At 44.7% G+C, this 22,237-nt stretch overlaps 1 protein-coding gene across 9 annotated transcripts in view; it reads left to right on the plus strand.

Annotated features, from left to right (window-relative positions):
- The window catches only part of Scap (SREBF chaperone), an 80,812-nt gene that overhangs the window by 5,559 nt on the left and 53,016 nt on the right, over positions 1–22,237 (plus strand). For 2 of the 9 annotated variants that reach the window (XM_076577144.1, XM_076577150.1), the window contains exon 1: positions 3,605–3,667. The exons of 1 other annotated variant lie outside the window; for it this stretch is intronic. The gene's annotated coding sequence lies outside the window, so the exon portion shown is untranslated. Of the gene's footprint in view, positions 1–3,604; positions 3,668–3,688; positions 3,824–3,890; positions 4,248–4,553; positions 4,629–22,237 lie in introns of those variants that run through there. 6 more of the 9 variants (XM_076577142.1, XM_076577148.1, XM_076577143.1 and 3 more) reach the window with 5 other exon arrangements.

Raw genomic sequence — 22,237 nt, forward strand, 5'->3', positions numbered from 1 at the left:
AAAAAAAAAAAAAAAAAAAAAGACACAGAGAAACCTTGTCTTGAAACCCTGCCCCCACCCCACCCCCAAAATAAAATAGAATGTATATAAAGGAAATTAAGAAAATGGGGAAGGAGTTGTCTGTTTCAGATCAACACATTCAAGGAATACGTGTGTGTGTGTGTGTGTGTGTGTGTGTGTGTGTGTGTTGAAAATAATACTTTTACCAGGTGGAGGGGATTAAAAGATTTTAATAATTTTATTTCCTATTCTTTTTTTGAGACAGGGTTTCTCTGTAGCCCTGGATGTCCTGGGAACTCGCTCTGTAGACCAGGCTGGCCTGGAACTCACAGAGATCTGCCTGCCTCTGCCTCCCAAGTACTGGGATTAAAGATGTTTGCCACTGTCACCTGGCTAAGATTTTAATTTTCTACATAAAAGTTTTACAATGTAGGGGAGGGGAGATTTATGGAATATTGGCCCTTGGAGGGCAAGCTACCTTTGATAAAATGAAAACAAACGAACAGGCTGTTTCTCACAGCCTGGCTTGGATTCTCAGACCTGCAAACAAACATAGATACAAACCGGGGCTCAGTCATAGATCCTATCACATGGCTTGGGCTCAAGTCCAAGTCCGAGCACTCAAAACAACACAACACCCCACAAATAAAAGCAGAAAGATTTTACATAAACCAACAGGACAGAGACGTTGGTGCGAGCAGGAGAAAGCGCGGCAGGGAAGTGAGTCCTTCATCCCCAGGGCTTCTGAGAGGGCGGATGTGGTATCTGAAGGGAAAAGCCTTGGAGGGAGCGAGCTAAGGATGGTACAGGCCTGGAGATAAGGCCTCCTACCATGCTTTCTGCTCATTTCTGTTGCTTCTAATTTAAAAACAAATAAAATAAAAATGTATTTTCCTTTGGTTTTTAAGACAAGGTAGTCCTTGAACTACATAGCTCTGGAACTCATGATGAACTTGCAACACGAATTACTTAATGGTCTTTGTATAAAAAACCTGGAGCCTGATATTGGGGTAAATGCTGAAAGATCAGAGAAGCAGAGCAGCCGGCCACTAGAGTTCTTACCTCTACCGAATCCTCAGCCTGAAAGACTTCAGCCGATAGGCCTCTAGCTGAAAGAGCTTCCTCAGCCCAAAAGCCTTAGTTCCTGTCTCCTCACGCCTTATATAGCTTTCTCTGCCCACCATATCACTTCTGGTTTTAGTGCTGGGATTAAAGGTGTGTGCCACCACTGCCAGGCCTCTATGTTTCATCTAGTGGCTTGCTCTGTCCTCTGACTTCAGGCAACTTTTATTAGGGTACACAGTTAATCACCACATGAACTCACATCAGTTTGGCCTCAAACTCTTCAATGCCAGGACTGCAGGCACTTGCCCCGAGTCCTGGTGTTTCAGTTCCCTTCTCTGTTGCTATGATAAAGCACTAACCCAAAGAAACTGGGGGTGGGGGCTGGGGTTGGAGAGATGGCTCAGTGGTTAAAAGCACTTGTCGCTCTTACAGGGGACCTGGGTTCTATTTCCAGCAACTACATGGTGACTCACAACCATCTCTAACTCCAGTTCCAGGGTGAGATGAAGCCCTCCTTTGGGCCAGGCACACACATGATGCAAATAAATACCAGCGGGCAAAACGCTCGTACACATTAAACAATAAGTCTTTTACAAAATCAACTTGGGGAGCAAAGGGTTTCTTTGGCTTACATTTCCATGTCGCAATCCATTACCAAGGGAAGTCAGGGCAAGCACAACAGATAACTTTTTTTTCTCAGTATGTAAGTTGGAGCTCAAGGTAAGTGCCCTATCGCTGAGCTGCATGGTGGGGGGTGGGGGATGACAGTGTTCCAAGGGTTCGAGATTGGCCTCCAACTCGTAGCCCTGGACTTCTGTTCCTCCTGCCTGCACCTCCGCAGGGCTGAGATTATACATGTGAGCTACCACCCCCAGTTTATTTGGTGCCGGGGATCAAACCCAGGGCTTTGTGCTTGCCAGGCAAGCAGTCTATCAACTCAGCTACATCGCTACTGAAAACCTGCTTTCTAGAACAACGCTAATCTTACTCCAAAGTCTAACCCGATACGAGCTAGAATCCCAAAGGTCACTTGGGGCCATAGACATTGGATTTTGAGACAGGGTCTCACTGTGTAGCCCTGGCTGCCCTGGAACTTACTGTGTGAACCAGGCTGGCCTCGAACTCACAGAGGTCCATTTGCTTCCTTCTCTTGAGTGCTGGGCTAAGACCTTGGTTCTTGATACTGTTTTATTGTCACAGTAGAACAGGAAGGGAGGCCAGTCGGACACTTGGAAAGAAATTCATTTTGGTGTAAAGGGAGACCACACACACACACACACACACACACACACACACACACATACACACACACTCACACATATACACACACCACATACACACCCCCACACACACATACACACACACATGCACACACACACATACACACACACATGCACACACACACACACACACATACACACACACATGCACACACACACACACACACACACACACACACACACACACACACCACTTTTGAAGAAGGTCTAGGTGGATCATTGGGGCTGAAGTGGCCAGAAGGCCATCCCTGGTTTCTGTCTTGCATGGTGACTCTAATTGTGTTTTCTGTGGTGCCTGTGAGTGAAGGAACAGCGTCTGTTTTACCTAGGTAGGCCTTGGCGGGGCGGTGAGTGAGAGTGAAGTGAGTGACAGAAGAATGTTTAGGACAGCAAGATGGGGGGTGGGTGTTCTGACCTTTGACACTCAGAGAGCCAAGAGCTGGGCGTTGGGAGTGTGGTCAAGATCTCTCCACAGGTGGACATGAGGACAGATGGAAACCTAGCAACCAGGGTTAGGGCTATTGCTGGGTGCCTGAGACCTGCCTCACCTCCTCCTTCTGTGACGTTCACCTCTACTTTCCAGGTCAAATGAGAGAGCACATGCTTAATTCAGCACTTGACCAGGGTAATCACTCAGCATAACTGTCGCTGTTATATTACCTGTTGCACGTGCAAGTTGACTGACCGCAAGTCAGCAGGTGGAAGAGACTCATAATCCTTCCACCTAGGAATAAACACCACGCATCACTATCGCCTTCCAGAGCCCATTCATTGTATTTTTTAACAAAAATGGACTCATACTCCAGCTTGTTTTTGAGTCACCTTTCATTTTCAGTAAATGCTCATTAAGCATCCGGGATGTGGGAGGCTTCTGTACCTAGTTCATTAACTACATGCATTGGCTACTTAACTCAGTTGCTTCTAATTCCGTTTTGTTTTTGTTTTTTTGGTGATGCCGTGGCTCAAACCCAGGGCCCAGGGTCCAAGGCAATCGCTCTACCATTGAACCACACGCACAGCCCCGCTTCTAATTCTCCGGTATTATAAAGCAGGGAACACGAGCCTCTTGTGCATTTACTTGGTGACTTCCTGGGAGTGCGCTGTCAAAACTCTGAAGGGACACTTGCCACCGCTGTCAAAACTCTGAAGGGACACTTGCCACCCTGTTCCATTTTCAAGCCACAGGCGGCTCCCGTTCTTCCTCCCGCGGCTGTGTGGCAGGGGACCGCTAGAGGGCGGACCCGAGCCGCTGGCAAAGCCAGATCACGCATGCGCACGCCGCTGGGAGCACGTGTGGAGGGCGGCGGAGCGGGAGGGGAAAGGTAGGAGTTGAGAGGTGAAGGGGCGGGGAGCTGCGCGGGCGCCGGGCGGCCGGGAGGGAGGGGGCGGGCTGCAAACACCGGACCGCGGGCCAGGAGCCCGCAGGCCGCCCTCCGCCGCTCCGCCGCCGCTGCCCCGGAGCTGCCTCGCTGCCACAGGTACCTCAGCGCGCGTCTCCACGGCGCGGCAGGGCCCCGGCTCCGGCCTCGCGCCGCTCGTGCCCGGGAGTTCCGGGATGGGGGCGAGCCCGGGCAGGGACGCGCGGGCGTGGGCGCTGTCCAGCAGCCCGAGGGCGGCTCCGGAGACCGCAGTCTGGCGCGGGGGCCGGACGGTCGCACGTCCCCTTCCCGACCGCGCTCCCGCCCAGGCCGAGCTACCGGGGTCGCCCTGGGTCTCAGGAGCCTGCCTTGGGGTTGTCTAGGGTTTCCGGAGTGCGGGCTAGACCCTGTGACTCAGTCCTGCCTCTTCCAAGATCCGATAGCCAGGCAACATGTAGATTCTTCGCTGGGCGTGCTCGGTTTGTGGATTTCTGCATTGCTTAAACCTAAACTTTGCTCTCATGTTGCTCGTGTTTTCTTCCAGGTGGGTTTGCTGCATCGGGGTTGTGATGCGATAGTGATGGCTGCAGGGAGCCCTGGGTCCCCTCCGCATCACAGAAAGTTGTTCAGAGGAAGGCATTGAAGAGGGCAGTGAGCCTCTGGCGGGGGTGGGGTGGAGGGGGTGGAGGGGGGCGGTTCTGGCAGGAATCTCCCCTAGTTCTGCTAATTCACTTCATCTCTTCTGGTGATGGAGCCGATGCTTAAACTCTCTCTGGTGATCTTGCAATAATTTTTTGGGAAGACATAGGAGCAGCCTTTAATGTTATCTTTGTGTGCATTTGTAGAGTTCTCGTGCGCAGTGTGCTGCCCTCGCGGGGTGCTGTGCTGCGGACTGAAGCTTTTATTATAGTCAGGATCAAGTCTGGTTAGTACTGAATGCATTTGAGGTGTATGCCGAGTGATGCTTAATTGAAGATTGCATCTTTTTAAGTCTGTGTTAATGTATTTCAGATCTAAAGTGTTTTATATATATTTGCAGTGTTTCTGCTTGGCACATGGTCTTTAAAAACAACCAACAGTATATACAAGTATAAACATTATAGTGATTATTCATTTTTTGGCGATGTGGAACTAGGGCGCTGGTTTACCACTGAGCAACAGCAGTGGCTCTTTATTTTGAGTCGGGCTTCGTTGCCCAGGCTGACCGCAAAGTTTCATCCTCCAGCCTCAGTTTCCTGAATATGTGGGATAACAGTTTGTGTGCCACTACTCCTGCTTATCACTCATTCTGTTGATCATAAATTGAAATGGAAGAGCTGGGTTGACTTGGAATTCATTTGTTGTTGAATACTCTCTCTTTTGCTACTGTGGCAAAAAAGTAGCAAAGGGGAGAGAGAGAGAGAGAGAGAGAGAGAGAGAGAGAGAGAGAGACACCGAGACAGAGAGAGAGAGAGAGAGAGAGAGAGAGAGAGAGAGAGAGAGAGAACGAGAACATCTCCAGAAGTTTCCATGTGCTTTAGAGTCACTGGCTTGGGTACCCCCTCCCTAATTTTAGATTATTGTCCTGAGGTGGGTAAAAAACCTCATCCTTAGCCGGGTGGTGGTGGCACACACCCTTTATCCCAGCACTCCAGGGGCACAGGCAAGTGGAAATCTATGAATTCAAGGTCAGCCTGGTTTACAAAGCAAGTTCCAGGACAGCCAGAACTGTTATACGGAGAAACTCTGTATTGAAAAACCAAACCAAACCAAACAAAAAAATTTTATTCTTGCCGGGCGGTGGTGGTGCATGCCTTTTAATCCAGCACTCAGGAGGCAGAGGCAGAGGCAGGCGGATCTTTGTGAGTTCCAGGCCAGCCTGGTCTACAGAGCGAGTTCCAAGACAGCCAGGACTGTTATATAGAGAATCCTTGTCTCGGAACTGCCCCCCCCCCCCCCCCCGCCAAAAAAAAATCACAAACCAAAAGAAGAAAAAACAACAACAACACTGTATTCTTAGTTTGTAGCTAAGAATAAGTAAACACAGAGCCATAAAAATTGTGATTTTCTTGTCATATGTAAGCTGCTTAACTGTCCTGTCGGTGAAGGAACTATGCCTGCTGTACATATGTATTTGTTAACGTAGGTGGTAAACTTTAGGGTGTCCATAGTTCAGGATCCCCTCAGATGAATGTGTCTCAGGGAGCCTAGGAGACTCTTAGGTAGAATCATGTGCTGTTTGCTTACTCTGACTACAGGCATCCATTGGTTGGCTGTGACAAGTACTGTATGTGTGGTTTTTGTTCTCTCTCCCATTGAACCAGTTTCCAGCTTGTACGTGGAGGATCAGGCCTTCAAACCACGGCTTCCAGCCTTTGCCACATGAGCTCCTGCCCCCTGTAACTTAACTACCACCTTGGGTTTGCTAAAGAAACAAGATCAGGTGACTTTTGCCACCTAACGTGATACGTCTGGGCACTCTTTATGGAGTTTTTTGAGTGCTGGTGCAGTTGGGCACTGTACTAGGGGCTCCAGTGTTTGCCTCTCACGTCCCATAGTGAACAGATGGGATAGTAGTGTTAACTCTTTTATCGGTGAATCTCAGGCAAGTTTTCTCACTGGCTATGGTGGGTCGCCAGCCAGTTAGGCACTGAGTCTGTGTGCAAACTTGTTTACCTGACAACAGTCTGTGTTTTCCTGTTGATGTGCCCACTGACTTCACAGTCTCCCTGCTGTCCTGTTGGCAGATGGGAGGTAGTCGGAGGTGGTGGGAGTGGAGGTAAGCAGCCTGTGCGTGGAGTTGAATCTGAGATGGCAAGTTTCAGTGAGACAGGCCTCTCATCTCACCCCTCTTCCCCACTCTACTTGGTATACTTCTCTAATTATTTTTTTATTTTTAATTTGTGGAAAATAACACATAGCATAAAATTTACAATTTTAATGATTAAATGTAGTAGTCAGGGATATTAAATGTACTCACAATATTGTATAGCTGTAATTGCTGTCAGTTTCTAGAACTTTCAAATTATTCTACACAGAAACTGTCCCCATTAAACAATCCCACATTTCCCTGTCTTCCAGTCTTGGCAACCTGTGTTCCATTTTCTGTTTCTATGAGCTTGCTTATGATAAATTCTCTCATCTAAGGGGAATTGTATACTTTTTAGATTTTTTTTTAAAATTTTATGTGCATGAGTATTTTAATTGCATGTATGTACGTGTACCATATGTATGCCTGGTGCCCACAGAGATTAGAAGAATATGTTAGAGCCCCTGGAACTGGAGCTAGGGATGGTTGTTAGTGAACAACCATGTGGGTGCTGGAAACCAAACCCTGATCCTCTGCAAGAACAGTTGCCTTTAACTGCTGAGCCATCTCTTCAGCCTCATGTATTTCTTTTGTGTTGGCTCCTTTCACCTTGTTTTCAAGGTTCATGCATGTGTTGTTTATTATATTTCATTCATTTTTCAGATTGAGTTATAGTATTTTGATGTATATCCACTTTTTTTTTTTTTTTTAAGACAACATTTCTCTGCATAGTCTGGGCTGTTCTGGAACTCATAGACCAGCCTGGATTTGAACTCAGAGATCCATCTGCCTCTCTTCCTGAGTGCTGGGATTAAAGACAATACTATAAACCCACATTTTAAAAGAACTCTATTTATCTTTCAGTGAACATTGGCGCTATTTCTACCTTTTGGTTATTGGGAATGATGATGTTAGAAACATGAGTGTACAGTTAATCATAGTCAAAAGGCTGAGAATATATAGTAATACTAGTATACAAATATACCTTTGAAATTTTGTCTTTAGTTCATTGTATATTTTCTTTCTTTCTTTTTTTTTTAAGATTTATTTATTTACTATGTATACAGGAGAGGGCGCCAGATCTCATTACAGATGGTTGTGAGCCACCATGTGGGTGCTGGAAATTGAACTCAGGACCTCTGGAAGAGCAGTCAGTGCTCTTAACCTCTGAGCCATCTCTCCAGCCCCTCATTGTATATTTTCTGCATGTTCATTTGGATATACAGTTGTCCCTCAGTATCCATGGAGGATTGATTCCAGGATCCTCTTTAGGCACTAAAATCTGTGGGGTTTGACAGTTTTTCTATAACATAGCATAAAATTCATATATGACCTGCCCAAATCCTTTCTTATCTTATACTTTAAACGATCTGTAGGTTATTTGTCACATAAGAAGTATTTAAGTTCTTTGCACATTTTTAGATTTATTAAGTTTATTTATTTTTATGTATATGGGTGTTTTGCCTGTATGGATGTCTGTGCACCGCATACATGCAGTGCCCAAGGAGACAGAGGGGTTACAGATCCTTAAAATTGGAGTTACAGATGGCTGTGAGTTGCCATGTGAGTGCTGGAAACAAATCCAGATCCTCTGGTAGAGTTCCCCTGCTTTTTTTTTTTTTTTTTCCCGAGACAGGGTTTCTCTGTGTAGTTTTGGTGCCTGTCCTGGAACTCACTCTGTAGACCAGGCTGGTCTGGAACTCACAGAGATCCGCCTGGCTCTGCTTCCCAAGTGCTGGGATTAAAGGCATGCGCCACCCCCGCCCGGCCTAGTCAGTGCTTTTAACTGCTGAACCATGTCTCCATATTATTTCTGATTACATGTAGGTATGTGGGTATGTTCTCATGAGTGCAGAGGCTCAAGGAGACTAAAAGCTGGAGTTGGAGTTATAGGCATTTGTAAGTGTCTTATGTGAGTCCTGGGAACTCAGCTCAGATCCTCTGCAATAGCAGTACACACTCCTAACTATTGAGATCGCTCTCCAACCCTCTTTGTGTGTTTTTGAATTGTGTTGAGTTCTCTTGTTGGGTTATAGAAGTTCTTTATATACTCTAGATGTTAATCCTTTGTTAGATAAATGATTTGCAGATATTTTCTCCCATTTTTCTGCCTGTCCCGTGTTCTTGCAGAGCACCTGAGTTTGGCCCTAGCACTCACACAGTGGCTCATAACTGCCCCTGACTCCAGCTCCAGGGGATCCAGTGCCCTCTTCTAGATTCTACAGGTTCATGTGTACTCTCCCTTATATATTCACAATTAAAAATAAAAATAATTTTTTTGTTTTGTTTTGTTTGTTTTGTTTTTCGAGACAGGGTTTCCCTGTATAGTTTTGGTGCCTGTCCTGGATCTCGCTCTGTAGACCAGGCTGGCCTCAAACTCACAGAGATCCTCCTGGCTCTGCCTCCTGAGTGCTGGGATTAAAGGCATGCACCACCACTGCCTGACATTGTTTTGTTTTTTTGATACAGGCTTTCTCTGTGTATCCCTGACTGTCCTGGAATTCATTCTGTAGGCCAGGCTGGTCTTGAATTCAGGGATCTGCCTGTCTCTGCCTCCTGAGATCTGGGATTAAAGGCATGTGCCACCATACTCAGCTTAAAAACAAACAAACAAAAACCCAAATTAAAAAAAAAATAAATGAGGGGGCTGGAGATATGGCTCAGAGGTTAAGAGCACTGACTGCTCTTCCAGAGGTCCTGAGTTCAATTCCCAGCAACCACATGGTGGCTCACAACCATCTGTAATGAGATCTGGTGCCCTCTTCTGGCCTGTAGACATACATGGAGGCAGAACACTGTATACATAATAAATAAATAAATCTTTAAAAAAAAAATAAATGAAATGAAGGGGCTAGAAGAGGGCTCAGAGAATAAAAGTATTTGCCCCACAAATCTGGTGACCTGAGTTTGACCCCAGAATCCACATCAAAGTAAAGTGAGATAATTGACTCCACAAAGTTGTTCTCTGACCTCCACATGGGTGCCATTGCATGCACATACACCCCCCCTCCATGTAAATCTTGTACATATACAATAATAGCACACTAAAAAAATGTAAGCTGGGCGGTAGTGCATGGCATGGTTATGTCATGTGGAATAGAGATAATTTTACTTTTGCCTTTTGAATTCAGATGCCTAAGGAGAAGGCTAGATGAGATGGGGGAGAAGAATTTTGCCTAATGGTTTTGTGTAGTTGTTTTTTTTTTTACTCTTTGCTTTTTGGGGGTTCACCATCCAGCTCCCAAATAAGTACACAGATACTTTTTTCCTTCTTACTCTGTGGGTGGATGTGTGGCTGGCCCCTGGTGTCCTCTCCTTGTTTTTGTCCTTCTCCTTGCTCTTCCCTACCACTTCCTGTCAGCTAATTGCTAACTCAGCCTCCTGACCAGGTTAATTTTATTTAATCCAACAAATGTATCATGTCTTTGCATTGTTAACAAAAGCAGCAGAAACAAATGTAACACACCTTTACACAGTTAAAATGATACTCCGTAACAGTTTTGACTAGCACCTTCAATATGATATAAAATAAAAGTGGCAGAAATGGATATCTTTGTTTTGATTTTAGGAAAAGGTTCAAGTCTTTGTTCTATTCACCTGCCGAGTATGATGTGTTTTTTGTTTGGTTCGTTTTTTGTTTTTTTCTTCGAGACAGGGTCTCACTATGTATGTCCTGGAACTCACTGTGTAGACTAGGCTGGCCTTGAACTCTCAGATCTGCCTGCTTCTACTTCCTGAGTGCTGGGATTAAAGATGTGGGCCACCAGGCCGGGCAGCTGTGCATTTTTCCCACGTAGCTTTTATGTGTGTGTTGAAGCTTCCTTCTGTTTAGTTTTTAATCAAGAGAGTATTGATTTTTGACACATTTCTTATACTAGTTGAGATGATCATTGTGATTTTTATTTGTTTAGTCTTTGGTGACTTCACACATGCATACAATGAATTTAGATCGTATCTACCCTCACCCCCTCCAGCTTCTCCTAGACTTCCCCCACGTCATCCTCCCAACTTCACGTTCTCCTCCTCCTCTTTATGTAACCGTCTAAGTCAGGTGACTATGCCTCTGTGCTCACGTGTGGGGCATCCCCTGGAGCATGGGCAGCTGACCACAGGTCACACCCCCAAGGAAAACCGACTCTTCTTACCCCAGCAGTCATCACCTGTCAGTAGCTCCCCAACTAGTGTTGGGGCCTCCTGAGGCCCTTTCCTGTCCATGCTGGAGTGTTGACCGGCTTGATCTTGTCCAGGTCCTGTGCAGTCTGCTGCAGCCGCTGTGAGGTCATTTGTGCAATGGTCATGCCATGTCCAAAAGACCCGTTTTACCACAGTCTTCCTCAGCCTCTGGCTCTTAAAGTCTTCCCAGTCTTTCTTCCTGATGTTCTCTGAGTATGGGGTGGGGTGTTGTTGAGGTGCCCATTTAGGACATCGCACTTAGTTAATTTTGTTTGTTTGTTTGGTTTTTGAGACAGGGTTTCACTGTGTAGCCCTGGCTGTCCTGGAGCTCACTCTGTAGACTAGTCACTGCCCATAATTTTTTTCTTAATCTTATTTTTGTTTTGAGACAGAGTCACAGGATAGTCTTGAACTTGCTGTATAATTGAGGGTGACCTTGAACATATGATCTTCCTGCCTTTACCTCCCAAGAACTGACATCACAGGTGCTTGTTGACACGTGATTTTATGTGATGGTGGTGGTTTTTGGATTGAGGGTTTCATACATACTAGGCAGGCACTATTCTGAGTTATATTCCAGCTCTTTTCTGTTAATGTGGTATATTAATTATATTGTTTATTGAACCAACCTTATATTCTGAGAATAAATCCTAGTTGGGTAATGGAGACAAATATTTTTTGTTTTTGTTTTTCGAGACAGGGTTTCTCTGTGTACTCTTTCCTGTCTTGGAACTCACTGTGTAGACCAGGCTGACCTCAAACTCAGAGAACCACTTGCCTCTGCCTTCCAAGTGCTGGGATTAAAGGTGTGCACCACCACTGCCTGGCTGCGACAAATTTTTATTTTTATTGTTTATTTGATTTATGTGTAAGTGTGGGCTTGTGTGTGGTATATGCATTGTTCTTTTGCTGTGAGTATGGAGGCCTTAGGTTGATGTCAGATATCTTCCTTTCTCATTATTTATCTTCTTACTATTTTTTAAAGATTTATTTATTGGGCTGAAGAGATGGATCAGTGGTTAAGATCACATGTTCTTGCAGAGGACCCAGGTTCAAATCCCAGCACTCAGATGGTGGCTCACAACCATCTATAACTCCAGTTCTAGGGGATCCAATATGGTTTTCTGACCTCTGAGGGCACCAGACATGCTTGTGATGCACAGACATACATTTGAGCAGAACACTCATACACATACAATAAATCTAATTTTAAAAAACTAAAGATTTATTGTTTTATGTGTTTGTACCTGGGTGTATGTATCTCTGCAATCCCATTAGAGTTATTAATATTACTTAAAAACAAATTTGCCAGGTGGTGGTGGCCCGCACCTTTAATTCTAGCACTGGGAGGCAGAGGCAGGTAGGTCTCCAAGTTCAAGGCCAACCTGGTCTACAGAGTTCCAGGGCAGCCAGGGCTTCTCAGAGAAACCAAACAAAAAACAAATTCACAGGCTGGAGAGATAGAGTGGTTAAGAGTGCTTGCTGCTGTATCATGAGAACCAGAATTTGAAATTCAACTCTACATTGCAGGGGCTTACAAACTTCTATAACTGCAGCTCCAAGGGATCCAATGTCCTCTTCCAGTATCTATGGGCACCCTGGGCACCCCACCCACCCACACGCTCACACCTTCACATAGGCACCCATGAGATACCGACATACACATAAGGAATAAAAGTAAATCTTTAAAAAAAATTTACGCTGGGCGGTGGTGGCGCACGCCTTTAATCCCAGCACTCGGGAGGCAGAGCCAGCCTGGTCTACAGGGCGAGATCCAGGACAGGCACCAGAACTACACAGAGAAACCCTGTCTTGGGGAAAAAAAAATTACAAGGCAGGTGATGTTTATGTGTTGGGGAAATGGAGAGTAGAAAAGAACAAATTATAGATGTATTTGCATTTTGGGATATGTCTTCATAGTTAGCCCACCAACACACCACTCTTTACTTCCTAGTGTATAGAAGAAGGGGTGGGAGGTACAGCTCAGCAGTTAAGATATGGCCACTGACTGTAATTCCAGCCTTGGAATAGCCCTGTTGGCAAGCTCTCCGTTTGATTAAAGGACCCTGATTCAGTGAATAAGGCGGAAAAATTTGAGGATGATGGGCAACTGTGGGGATTTTGGAGCCTGATTTGGACTTAGTGACTAGGATGGGAAGCATGGGGCAGATGGGCAAGAAAGAGCTGTAGGGATGGAGAGTCTCCGCTGATAGAGTTTATTGGGAGGGGCCGCTGTACTCTGCAGCTGTTGTGTTGAGAACATTGAGGGTCCCCAGACTCTGGCCCCTAGAAAAAGGACCCCAGGTGAGCTGCTTCTTCATGGCTTGCTTCTGTTACTCCACTCAGGGATTCATCGTGGGTAGAATGGAGCTGTCTACCATACAGCCTTTATAGTAAGGAATCTTGAAGTGGTAGTGATAGAGCAAAGACTCATCTATTAGTTCTGTTTTGGGGATTAGGTCATATAAATTGTCTAGAGTCTTGGTGTCTTCCATCAGAGCACATTACCAGCAGGACATCAGGCAAGAGTGTGTCCTGACTGTCACACGATCTGGCTAGTGTGACCTGATGGTGTGTCCTGACTGTCACACTCTCTGGCTAGTGTGACCTGATGGTGTGTCCTGACTGTCACACTCTCTGGCTAGTGTGACCTGATGGTGTGTCCTGACTGTCACACTCTCTGGCTAGTGTGACCTGATGGTGTGTCCTGACTGTCACACTCTCTGGCTAGTGTGACCTTAAGGTGTGTCCTGACTGTCACACGATCTGGCTAGTGTGAGCTGATGGTGTGTCCTGACTGTCACACTCTCTGGATAGTGTGACCTGATGGTGCTGGGATGTGGCTGGCATCAGGAGTGCAGGTCCTGGCCTTGCTTCTGCACCTCTGGAGGCTGAGAGCACCTTCCTGGGTCAAGGGCTTTATCTGTTGTAATGAAGCCCTTCCAGCTGGGCTGGGTGATTTTAGTTCAAGGGCAGCCTGGCTTGCAGCACTAGTTCCAGGACAGCCAAGGCTGTTACATCGAGAAACCTTGTCTTGAAAAACAAAACAAAACAAAAAAACCCAAACAAAATAGATTCTTTGGGAGCTGGAGAGAGAGTTCAGTGCTTAAGAGTACTTGCTGCTCTTGTAGAGGACCTGGGTTCGGTTCTCAGCATCCACATCAGACAGTTTACAGTTACCTGTGACTCCATTTCAGGGTGCTGGACACCCTGCCTCCTTCTTTGCTCCTTGGGCACCTGAATACATTTCCTCATACACATGTGCAGATGCACATATACATTTAAGTAAACATTTAAAAAATGAAATTAAAATAGGTTCTTTCCTCATATTAGCAGTGAAGAGTCAGTTCAGTCATTTTACTAGTAATTCCTGGCTAGGTCACAAAGGAATAAAAATAGACCCTTTATTTGTTGATTCTAGATTGTGAAGATCATGCAGATGGCTCTGACAACCATCCCAGTGAGTCCAATTAGGTCTTCCTTGAATGGAGGTGTCGCTGTGCCATCCCAGCGATGACTAAGATGTGTCAAAAGTCATCCTCGTTAGTGCTTGTGCTTCAGTCTCTGAAAGCCACTCACTCATTTTCTGTTTTCAGTGCAGGTAGCTTGGTCTGCTGAAAATTCCTCCAGTTGATTTGGCTAGTTTTGATGCTTAGAGAAGCTAAGTTTCCTGCCCTGAGCATTATTACTTTGCAAAACAACAAAGAAACAACTTTCTTTCCCCGTATGATGAATTGTTTTCACTGGTGGATTAGTTTAACTCAGTGGACCGAACTGCAGTGACTTTCCGACCTGGTCCACGTGAGGCACCAGGTGCACCCGGGGAACACAAGGCAACTCAGCCATGACTCCTCCCTGGAGGGACTGCAGTCAGTGAAGGGTGCTGAGAGTATCCAAATGACCACAGAGCCAGAAATACAGCCACAGAGGCCAGAAGGAGGCTGCTGCATCTACAAGAAGGCGTCCTTCATTGTTTGGGGATTTTTGCCTTTTTTTTTTTTTTTAAAGATTTATTTACTTTTATGTGCTTTGGTGTTTTGCTTGCATATATACCTGTGTGAGGGTGTCACATCCTCTAGTACTGGAGGTACAGACAGTTGTGAACTGCCATGTGGGTGCTGGGAACTGAACCTGGGTCCTCTGGAAGAACAGACATGGCTCTTAACCACTGAGTCATCTCACCAGCCCTGAATTTTAGCTTTTAAAATGCAAAAATTAATTAACAGAGAACAAAACTTAAAAGTTGTAACAGTGTACACAGGAAACTGTCCCTTCTATCCTGCTCTTGTTACAGATCTCCCTAGCGACAGAATGTCCTTGAGTGTCCATTCAGGGGTATTTTATGCATATACAGTCAAATACAGAGAGCTCTTTCTTTTTCTTTTTTGGAGACAGATCTCTTTGTGTAGCCCTGGTTGGACTGGAACTCACTATGTAAACCAGGCTGGCCTCAAACTCACAAAGGTCCCCCTGGCTCTGCCTCTGGAGTGCTGGGATTAAATGCATGCGCCACCACCGCCTGGCTCCTTCTATCTTAAAGGTGTGTTCTGGGATCAAACGCAGGTCATCAGGCATATGCAACAAGTACCTTTGCCACTGAGCCATCTTGCTGACCTATCTTGTAATTTTATCCTTAAATTTATATTAAAATTATCTTATGTATGTTACATATTTTTACCGTTATGTCTTATGCATTTGGGGTTTATTTTAGTGTGAAATATAGTTTGAACTTAATTCTTTCCAGTGTGTAACTATTTGTGGAATACCTATTGTTGAATAAGTCATTTTTCTCTCAATTGTTTAAAATGTCTCTTTATTTTTTTTAATATTTGAAGGCCTTTTTAAAGAAAAATTATTTATTTTTATGTGCATTGGTATTTTGCCTGCACATGTTTGTGTGAGGGTGTCAGATGTTGGAGTTACAGACAGTTGTGAGCTGCCATGTGGGTGCTGGGAATTGAACCCAGGTCCTCTGAAAGAGCAGCCAGTACTCTTAACCACTGAGCCATCTCTCCAGGCCTCCTTTGTTTTCTATATGTGGTATACTTTGCCATATGTACTTGTGGGTCTGTTGGTGGGGTTTTTATTTTGTTAAGTTTAACTACTTTACAATATGTTTTGGCATTGGTAAATATAGTTGCACATACATACATGCAGACAAAGAACTCACATAAAATACTAATTTTATGTGAGTGAATCTTTTTTTTTCCCCCTTTGGATTTTTGAGACAGGGTTCCTCTGTGTAGTTTTAGAGCCTGTCCCAGAACTTGCTCTGTAGACCGGGCTGGCCTCGAACTCACAGAGACCCACCTGTCTCTGCCTCCTGAGTGGTAGGACTAAAGGTGAGCGCCACCACCCGACTTGAGTGAATCTTAAAAATTGTTTAAAAAATTTAGTCCTATATGTTTTTCTTTTTCTTTCTTTCTTTCTTTTTTTTTGTTTTGAGACATGGTTTTGCTCTGTAGCCCTGGCTGGCCTGGAACTCACTCTGTAGACCAGGCTGACTTTGAAATGAGAGATCCACCTGCCTCTGCCGCCTGTGGGTGTGTGCCACCATTGCCAGGCTAAGTCCTGTATGGTTTTATTAGGACTATGCTATAGTTTTAGATTAATGTACGAAGAATGACTTCTTCTGAGATTGTGTTTCACTCTGAAGTGCTGGTTGGCTGGAACTCTGTGTAGACTAGGCTGGCCTCCATCCCACTCATCGGTCTGCTGAACTGGGACTAAAAGTGTGCAACACTACACCCAGTATATGATATTCTTGTGATACTAATCCTTACTGAGAACAGGTGATGACTTTTCTCTTTATTCACATTGTTTGTGTTTCTTAGAGTTTGAAAGAACTTTTGAAGTATTTCTCAGATCTTTGTTTTGCTTTTTTAGTATTTTGAATTATTTACATCTTCTACTTATTCATGATAGACATGAAGGCATTGATTCCTTTTTAAAATTTGCTGATTTTTCTTATATGTGTGCACTTACATACACTACCATTGCTGTATGTAGGTCAGAGGACCATTTATCTCTTTCCATCTGGTGAGTCCTGGATGCCAACTCAGGTCATCTGGCTTGGTGGCAAGCTCCCTTACCTGCTGAACCGTCCTGCCATCCCTGGCGTGGATTTCCTACATGTCTGTTTTCACTAACTTATGTGATTCTTTTATCAACTGTGAAAGATTTTCAGTTGATTTTATTGGATTTTCTAGGGATATAATAATATCTGCAAAAGTTAATTTCCCCTTTCCTTTTCAGTTACATAATTAGGTATGGGTTAATTTTGTTAATTTCATGGGAGTGAGGCAGGTATTTAGATTAGTGACACACCTTTGTCTGTGTCTGTGAAGCTTATTTCCAGAGAGGATTAACATGGGGCCACCCTGCTTAGGTAGCTCCATCGAATAGAAAGCTCCCATACTGAGTAAAAGGAGGAAAAAGAGAATGCCTGCTACTGCTCTGCTTCCTGGTCACCATGATGAAGCTACATTGTTCCACCATTCCTTCTCTGCCATACCAGACTAAACCTCTGACACTCAGCCAGAATAAATAATTATTTTATGTTATTTTTGTCAGTATTTTAGCGCAGCAACTTAGCAATATCTAAGTAACGCGGAAAATTGGTCCCAGAGAAATGAGGTTGTTGCTGTGGCTACCACACCTTCTGGTTTGGAAGCCTTGGGAACTGGCATGCAGGAGCTGTAAAGAGTTTGGAGAGCTGGAAGTGGTGGTGCATGCCTTTGGTCCTAGATGCAGGTGGATCTCTGAGTTTGAGGCCAGACTGGTCTACATAGTGAGTTCCAGGACAGCCAGGGCTATGTAGAGAGACTATCTCAAAAACAAAACAGTTTAGAGCTGTGGGCTAGGGCAGCCTCTACAGAACCTAGGTGATTCAGGTAGGAGCGCAGATGAAGATGCTGATAAAATGTGGGTGGTAAGGACTGTGCTGAGAGGCTTTGGGTGGGAACAAGGACTCTGTTGGAATTAGATGGAAGACATTCATGCTGCATTCTAGCAGGAAAATTGTCTGCATTTGGCCAGGCTTGGTGGAGGTTTATAATCCCACCTCCAGTAAGGAGGTGGAGGCAGAAGGATGGCAAGATCATTGCCTCTAACTAGGTAATGTACTGAGTCCATCTCAGATTTTTTAAAAAGTAAAAAGAGGACTGGGGATTGACTTAGTGGTCTAGTGCTGTAAGCTCAGGTTCCACCCTGAGTACCAGAAGAAAAGATAAATTATCTGTGTTTTGTCTGGGTCTGAGATTTTGTGTGAGGCTAAGTTAAGCATGATAGATTAGTGGTGGGAGATGTAACTACACTTGTAGCATGCTTGCCTAGCATGCACAAAGTCCCGTCTACCTTTTGCCTCTGGACTTTTACCTTTCTCTATTCTATATACCTTTCTTTCTTCTTACTCCATGGCTGACAGGATGGCTGAGTGGCTGGGCCCTGGCATCCTCCTCTCCTCCTTTTCTCAATTCTTTCCTTTCTTGCTCCTATTTATTCTCTCTACTTGCCAGCCCCATCTATTTCTCTCCCCTGCCCAGCTCTTTATTAGACCAATCAAGTGGTTTAGGCAGGCAAAGTGGCACAGCTTTACAGAGTTAAACAAATGCTACGTAAAAGAATGCAACATATCTTTGCATCATTGAACAAACATTCCACAGCATAAACAAGTGTAACACATCTTAAACTAATATCCACAACAGCAAAGCTTAGCTCATGATGAGCTGGTGGCTCAAGCCCAGAGGCTGCGCCAGGAGATGCATCTTTGTACCAGGACCTGCATGAGAGACTGTGGGACTGCTAAGCCGTGTTTGGCTCCATTTTTGTGTGTTTGGAACATTTTTTTTAAAGCTTTTTCAGGTCTTATGTGGAAATATGTGCCTGGACGTGCGGTGCCATATGTAGGCAGATTTTCTGTCCTGCTATCCAGCTCCCAAATCATGACACAGAGACTTATTGTTAAGACTAATTGAAAGCTGAGCCAGTAGCTTAGGCTTGTTTCAAACTAGCTCTTATAACTTAAATTAACCCCTATCTTTTAATCTATATTAAGTGGCTCAGTTTCCTTTACTTTGTAATGTCCATAGTATATGTTCTGTGTCCCTGGCATCTCTTCTTTACTCTGCCCTTTTTCTTCCCAGTGTCCTCTCTGTCATGAAAATTCTGCCTAGCTATTTGCCATTCAGCTTTTTATTAAACCAATCACAGTGACATATCTTTACAGTGTAATCAAATATCTCACAACAGGTAGGTTTGTGGTGACCAGTGTATTGTTAATCAGTATTTGATTTGCTCATTTACTTATACTTATCCAGAAAATTGTTAAGGCTTTGTTTTGTTTGAGACGTTGTCTTGTGTAACCCACCAGACTGGCCTGGAACTGACTACGTAGCTGAGACTGACTGTGAACTCCTGATCCTCCTGCTCCAACCTCCCAGGTGCTGAGATTTATAGGTCTTCATCACTCTGTCACTCTGTCACATTTTTTTGGGTGTGGGGGTTTTTTGTTTTGCTTTTTTTTTTTTTTTTACTGTGGAATAATCCTGTACACTGTGAATATGTATTACTCTCATTGGTTAATAAAAAGCTGACAGGCTGGTAGCCAGGCAGGAAGTTAGGCAAGAAAGCAAAACTGAGAATTATGGGAAGAAGGAGGGCAGAGTCAGGGAGAGACACCAGCCAGCCACCCAGGAAGCAAGACATGCTAGAGGACAGGTAAAGCCACAAGCCACATGGGAATACATAGATTAATAGAAATGGGTTAATTTAAATGTAAGTGTTAGCTAGTAACAAGCCTGAGCTATTGGCTGAGCATTTGTAATTAATAAAGCCTCTGAGTGATAGTTTGGAAGCAGCTATTGGAACAGGGAGCAGGCAGTCAGGACAAGAAAACTTCTGACTACACTTTTTTGTTTTTGTTTTTTGAGACAGTTTCTTCATGTAGCCTTGGCTGTCCTGGAACTTGCTCTGTAGACCAGGCTGGCCTGGAACTCAGAGAGATCCACTTGCCTCTGCCTCTGCCTCCGAAACGTTGGGCTCAAAGGCATGAGCCACCACTCCCCTACTTGTGTTTTTTTTTTTTTTTTTTTTTTTTTTTTGGACAGGTTCCCATATAGCCCAAGGCTGACTTTAAACTCAGCATGTAACTGAGGCTGGCTTTGAATTTAGACCTTGAACTTCTGATCTTCTTTCTACCCCCAAAATGCTGGGATTATGGGTGTGTACCACTTAGGTTTCTAAGGTTTTATTGTACCAAGACCTGTTCTAGGCACTGGTGTACAGTCATGGACAAGGAATTTGTTTATAGTCTTGTCAGGGCACAGACCACTCATAATCACAGAGTTTTAAATGCTCTGAAAGAGAATAGGCTGTGTGAGAACAGTAGAGAGAACTACTAGAGAACATACGGTCAGGAGAGCTATTTTTGTATAATGACCTGAGACCTGATAGATGCAAAAGAGCCAGCCTATAAAGAGACAGAGCTGCTGAGAGAAGAGGATGTGCCAGGGCCTTGATGGGAACGGGGCTGGCACTGGATTGGAAGAGGACAGAATTAGGGAGGGGATAGGAGGAGAGGTTGGGGAGGACCAGGACGGGCTGTGCAGAGCTCTTGCAGACAGGGACAGACATCTGGATTTTGTTTTAAGTGTAGAAGGATCTGGCCAGTGGCTAAGATAGAATCTAGGCTCTTTGACCACCGAGAGAGGTAGATCAGAGGGCAAGAAAGGTAGCAAAGGGAACAGCTCAGCTGAGAATTGTGTGGGCTCGGAGAAGGGAAAGAGAGGCTGAGAAAAACTACCAAATTTCTGTCTTGGGGGCTGTGCAGATGTGAAAACAGGGTGAGGAGTGAGATTAGAAAGTGTGTTTGTAGTCTGTGAGGAAGAGAGGAGAGTGAAATTCAGAAAGGGATCCAAGTGATGCATCACATCTGTTGGTAAGCTCATGACTTGTCCAAAGTGAATCAGCTCAGTCACAGTCATAAACTGAGGGCCAGTTTCAGTGACATGGTGACTGGTAACCAGCTGTCTCATGAGCTGTAGCAACATAGAGAGAGTTGGTTTTTTTTTTTTTTTAATTTTATAATGATCCAGGAAAGGTGCATAGCTACACAGAGAAACCCTGTCTCCAAAAACCAAAAAACAAAAAAAACCCAAAATTTTATAATGAATTTAATTTTACATATCAGCCACGGATACCCCTGTCCTCTCCCCAATCCACCCCCCAATCCCACTCTATGGAAGGAAATTTCTCTAGTACAGGGAATAGTAAGTGTAGTGACACTGTCCAGATCAGGGCTGTTAGGAAGCTGAGTAGGTGGAGATCCATATCTGTTTGTCTCTGTCTCTCTCTCTCTTTTTATTTATTTATTTATTTAGGCAGTGTTTCTCTATGTAGCCCTGGTTGTCCTAGAACTCACTATGTAGACTAGACTGGCCTCAAATCACAAGATCCACCTGCTTCTGTCTCTCAAGTGCTGGGATGTGTGCCAGCACTGCCTGGCTCTCTCTCCCTTTTACATTTTTACTTTTTTTGGTTTGTGTTTGTGTTTGTGTATGGACAAGTGTACATGTGGAAGTCAGAGGACGACTTCCATAGTTGGCTGTCTCCTTCCACCTGGAGTCACCATGTTTACAGCAAGCACTTACACCGCTTGAACCATGCCATGGGTCCCAATCACATTTTCCTAGGGAAATGTGTTAGTGAGCTTTCTGTCGATATAACAAAATACCTTACATAGCTTGTTTTATAAAGAGCCAAGTGTTTCTCCTCTCTCCTTTCTTTTTCTTCTGGTTCAGCCTCTTTGAGTACTGGGGTTACAGTCAGCAGCCACCCCTACCTCCCATTTTACATGTCCCATTCCACAGTTGAGTTGCTTTAGGGCCAGTAGAGAGGTATCATATCACAGTGGAAGCCAATGAAGAGCACACCTGTTTCCTTCACTACCAGGAAGCAGACGGAAACAGGGAGGCCAGGGTCCCACACGCCTTCCAGAGCCTGCCCCAGTGACTGTTATTTTTAATGGTTGATTTTGCAGCATGTAAATTTTTCTCAGGAATGTGTGCGGTTACACAACTGAAATGCTGTAGATCGTGAAATAAATGGTATTCAAACTAGGGGAGGGGACTAGGAAGATGGGTCAGTTGGTAAAGTACTTGTGTAAGCAAGTACTAGAGACCTGAGTTTGCTCTCTAGTCCCCGTGTAAAAAGCTGGGCATGTAGCTGTGCTTGTAGTCCCACCACTGGGGAGGCAGGGTCACGTGGATCTCTGGGACTTAACCCCATCTTGGTTCTGTTTTGACCTAGTTTATGGGATGAAACAAGAGCACTAGTGTGTGTAAAGTGCTTATGATTGCATTTGGTACAAGATAATAACCAAATAAACAATGATGGCCCTCGAACTGCAGCTGTTGTTTTTATTTATTTATTTATTATTAATTAATTAATTTTTATAGCCCAACCGCAGTTTCCCCTCCCTCCTCTCCTCCCAGCCCCTCTCCCCCACCTCCCACCTGCCTCTGTCATCCACTCCTCCTGTTCTATTCAGAAAAGGGCAGGCCTCCCATGGATAT

Source organism: Peromyscus maniculatus, chromosome 7 (genome assembly GCF_049852395.1).
Source record: "Peromyscus maniculatus bairdii isolate BWxNUB_F1_BW_parent chromosome 7, HU_Pman_BW_mat_3.1, whole genome shotgun sequence".
NCBI lineage: Eukaryota > Metazoa > Chordata > Mammalia > Rodentia > Cricetidae > Peromyscus > Peromyscus maniculatus.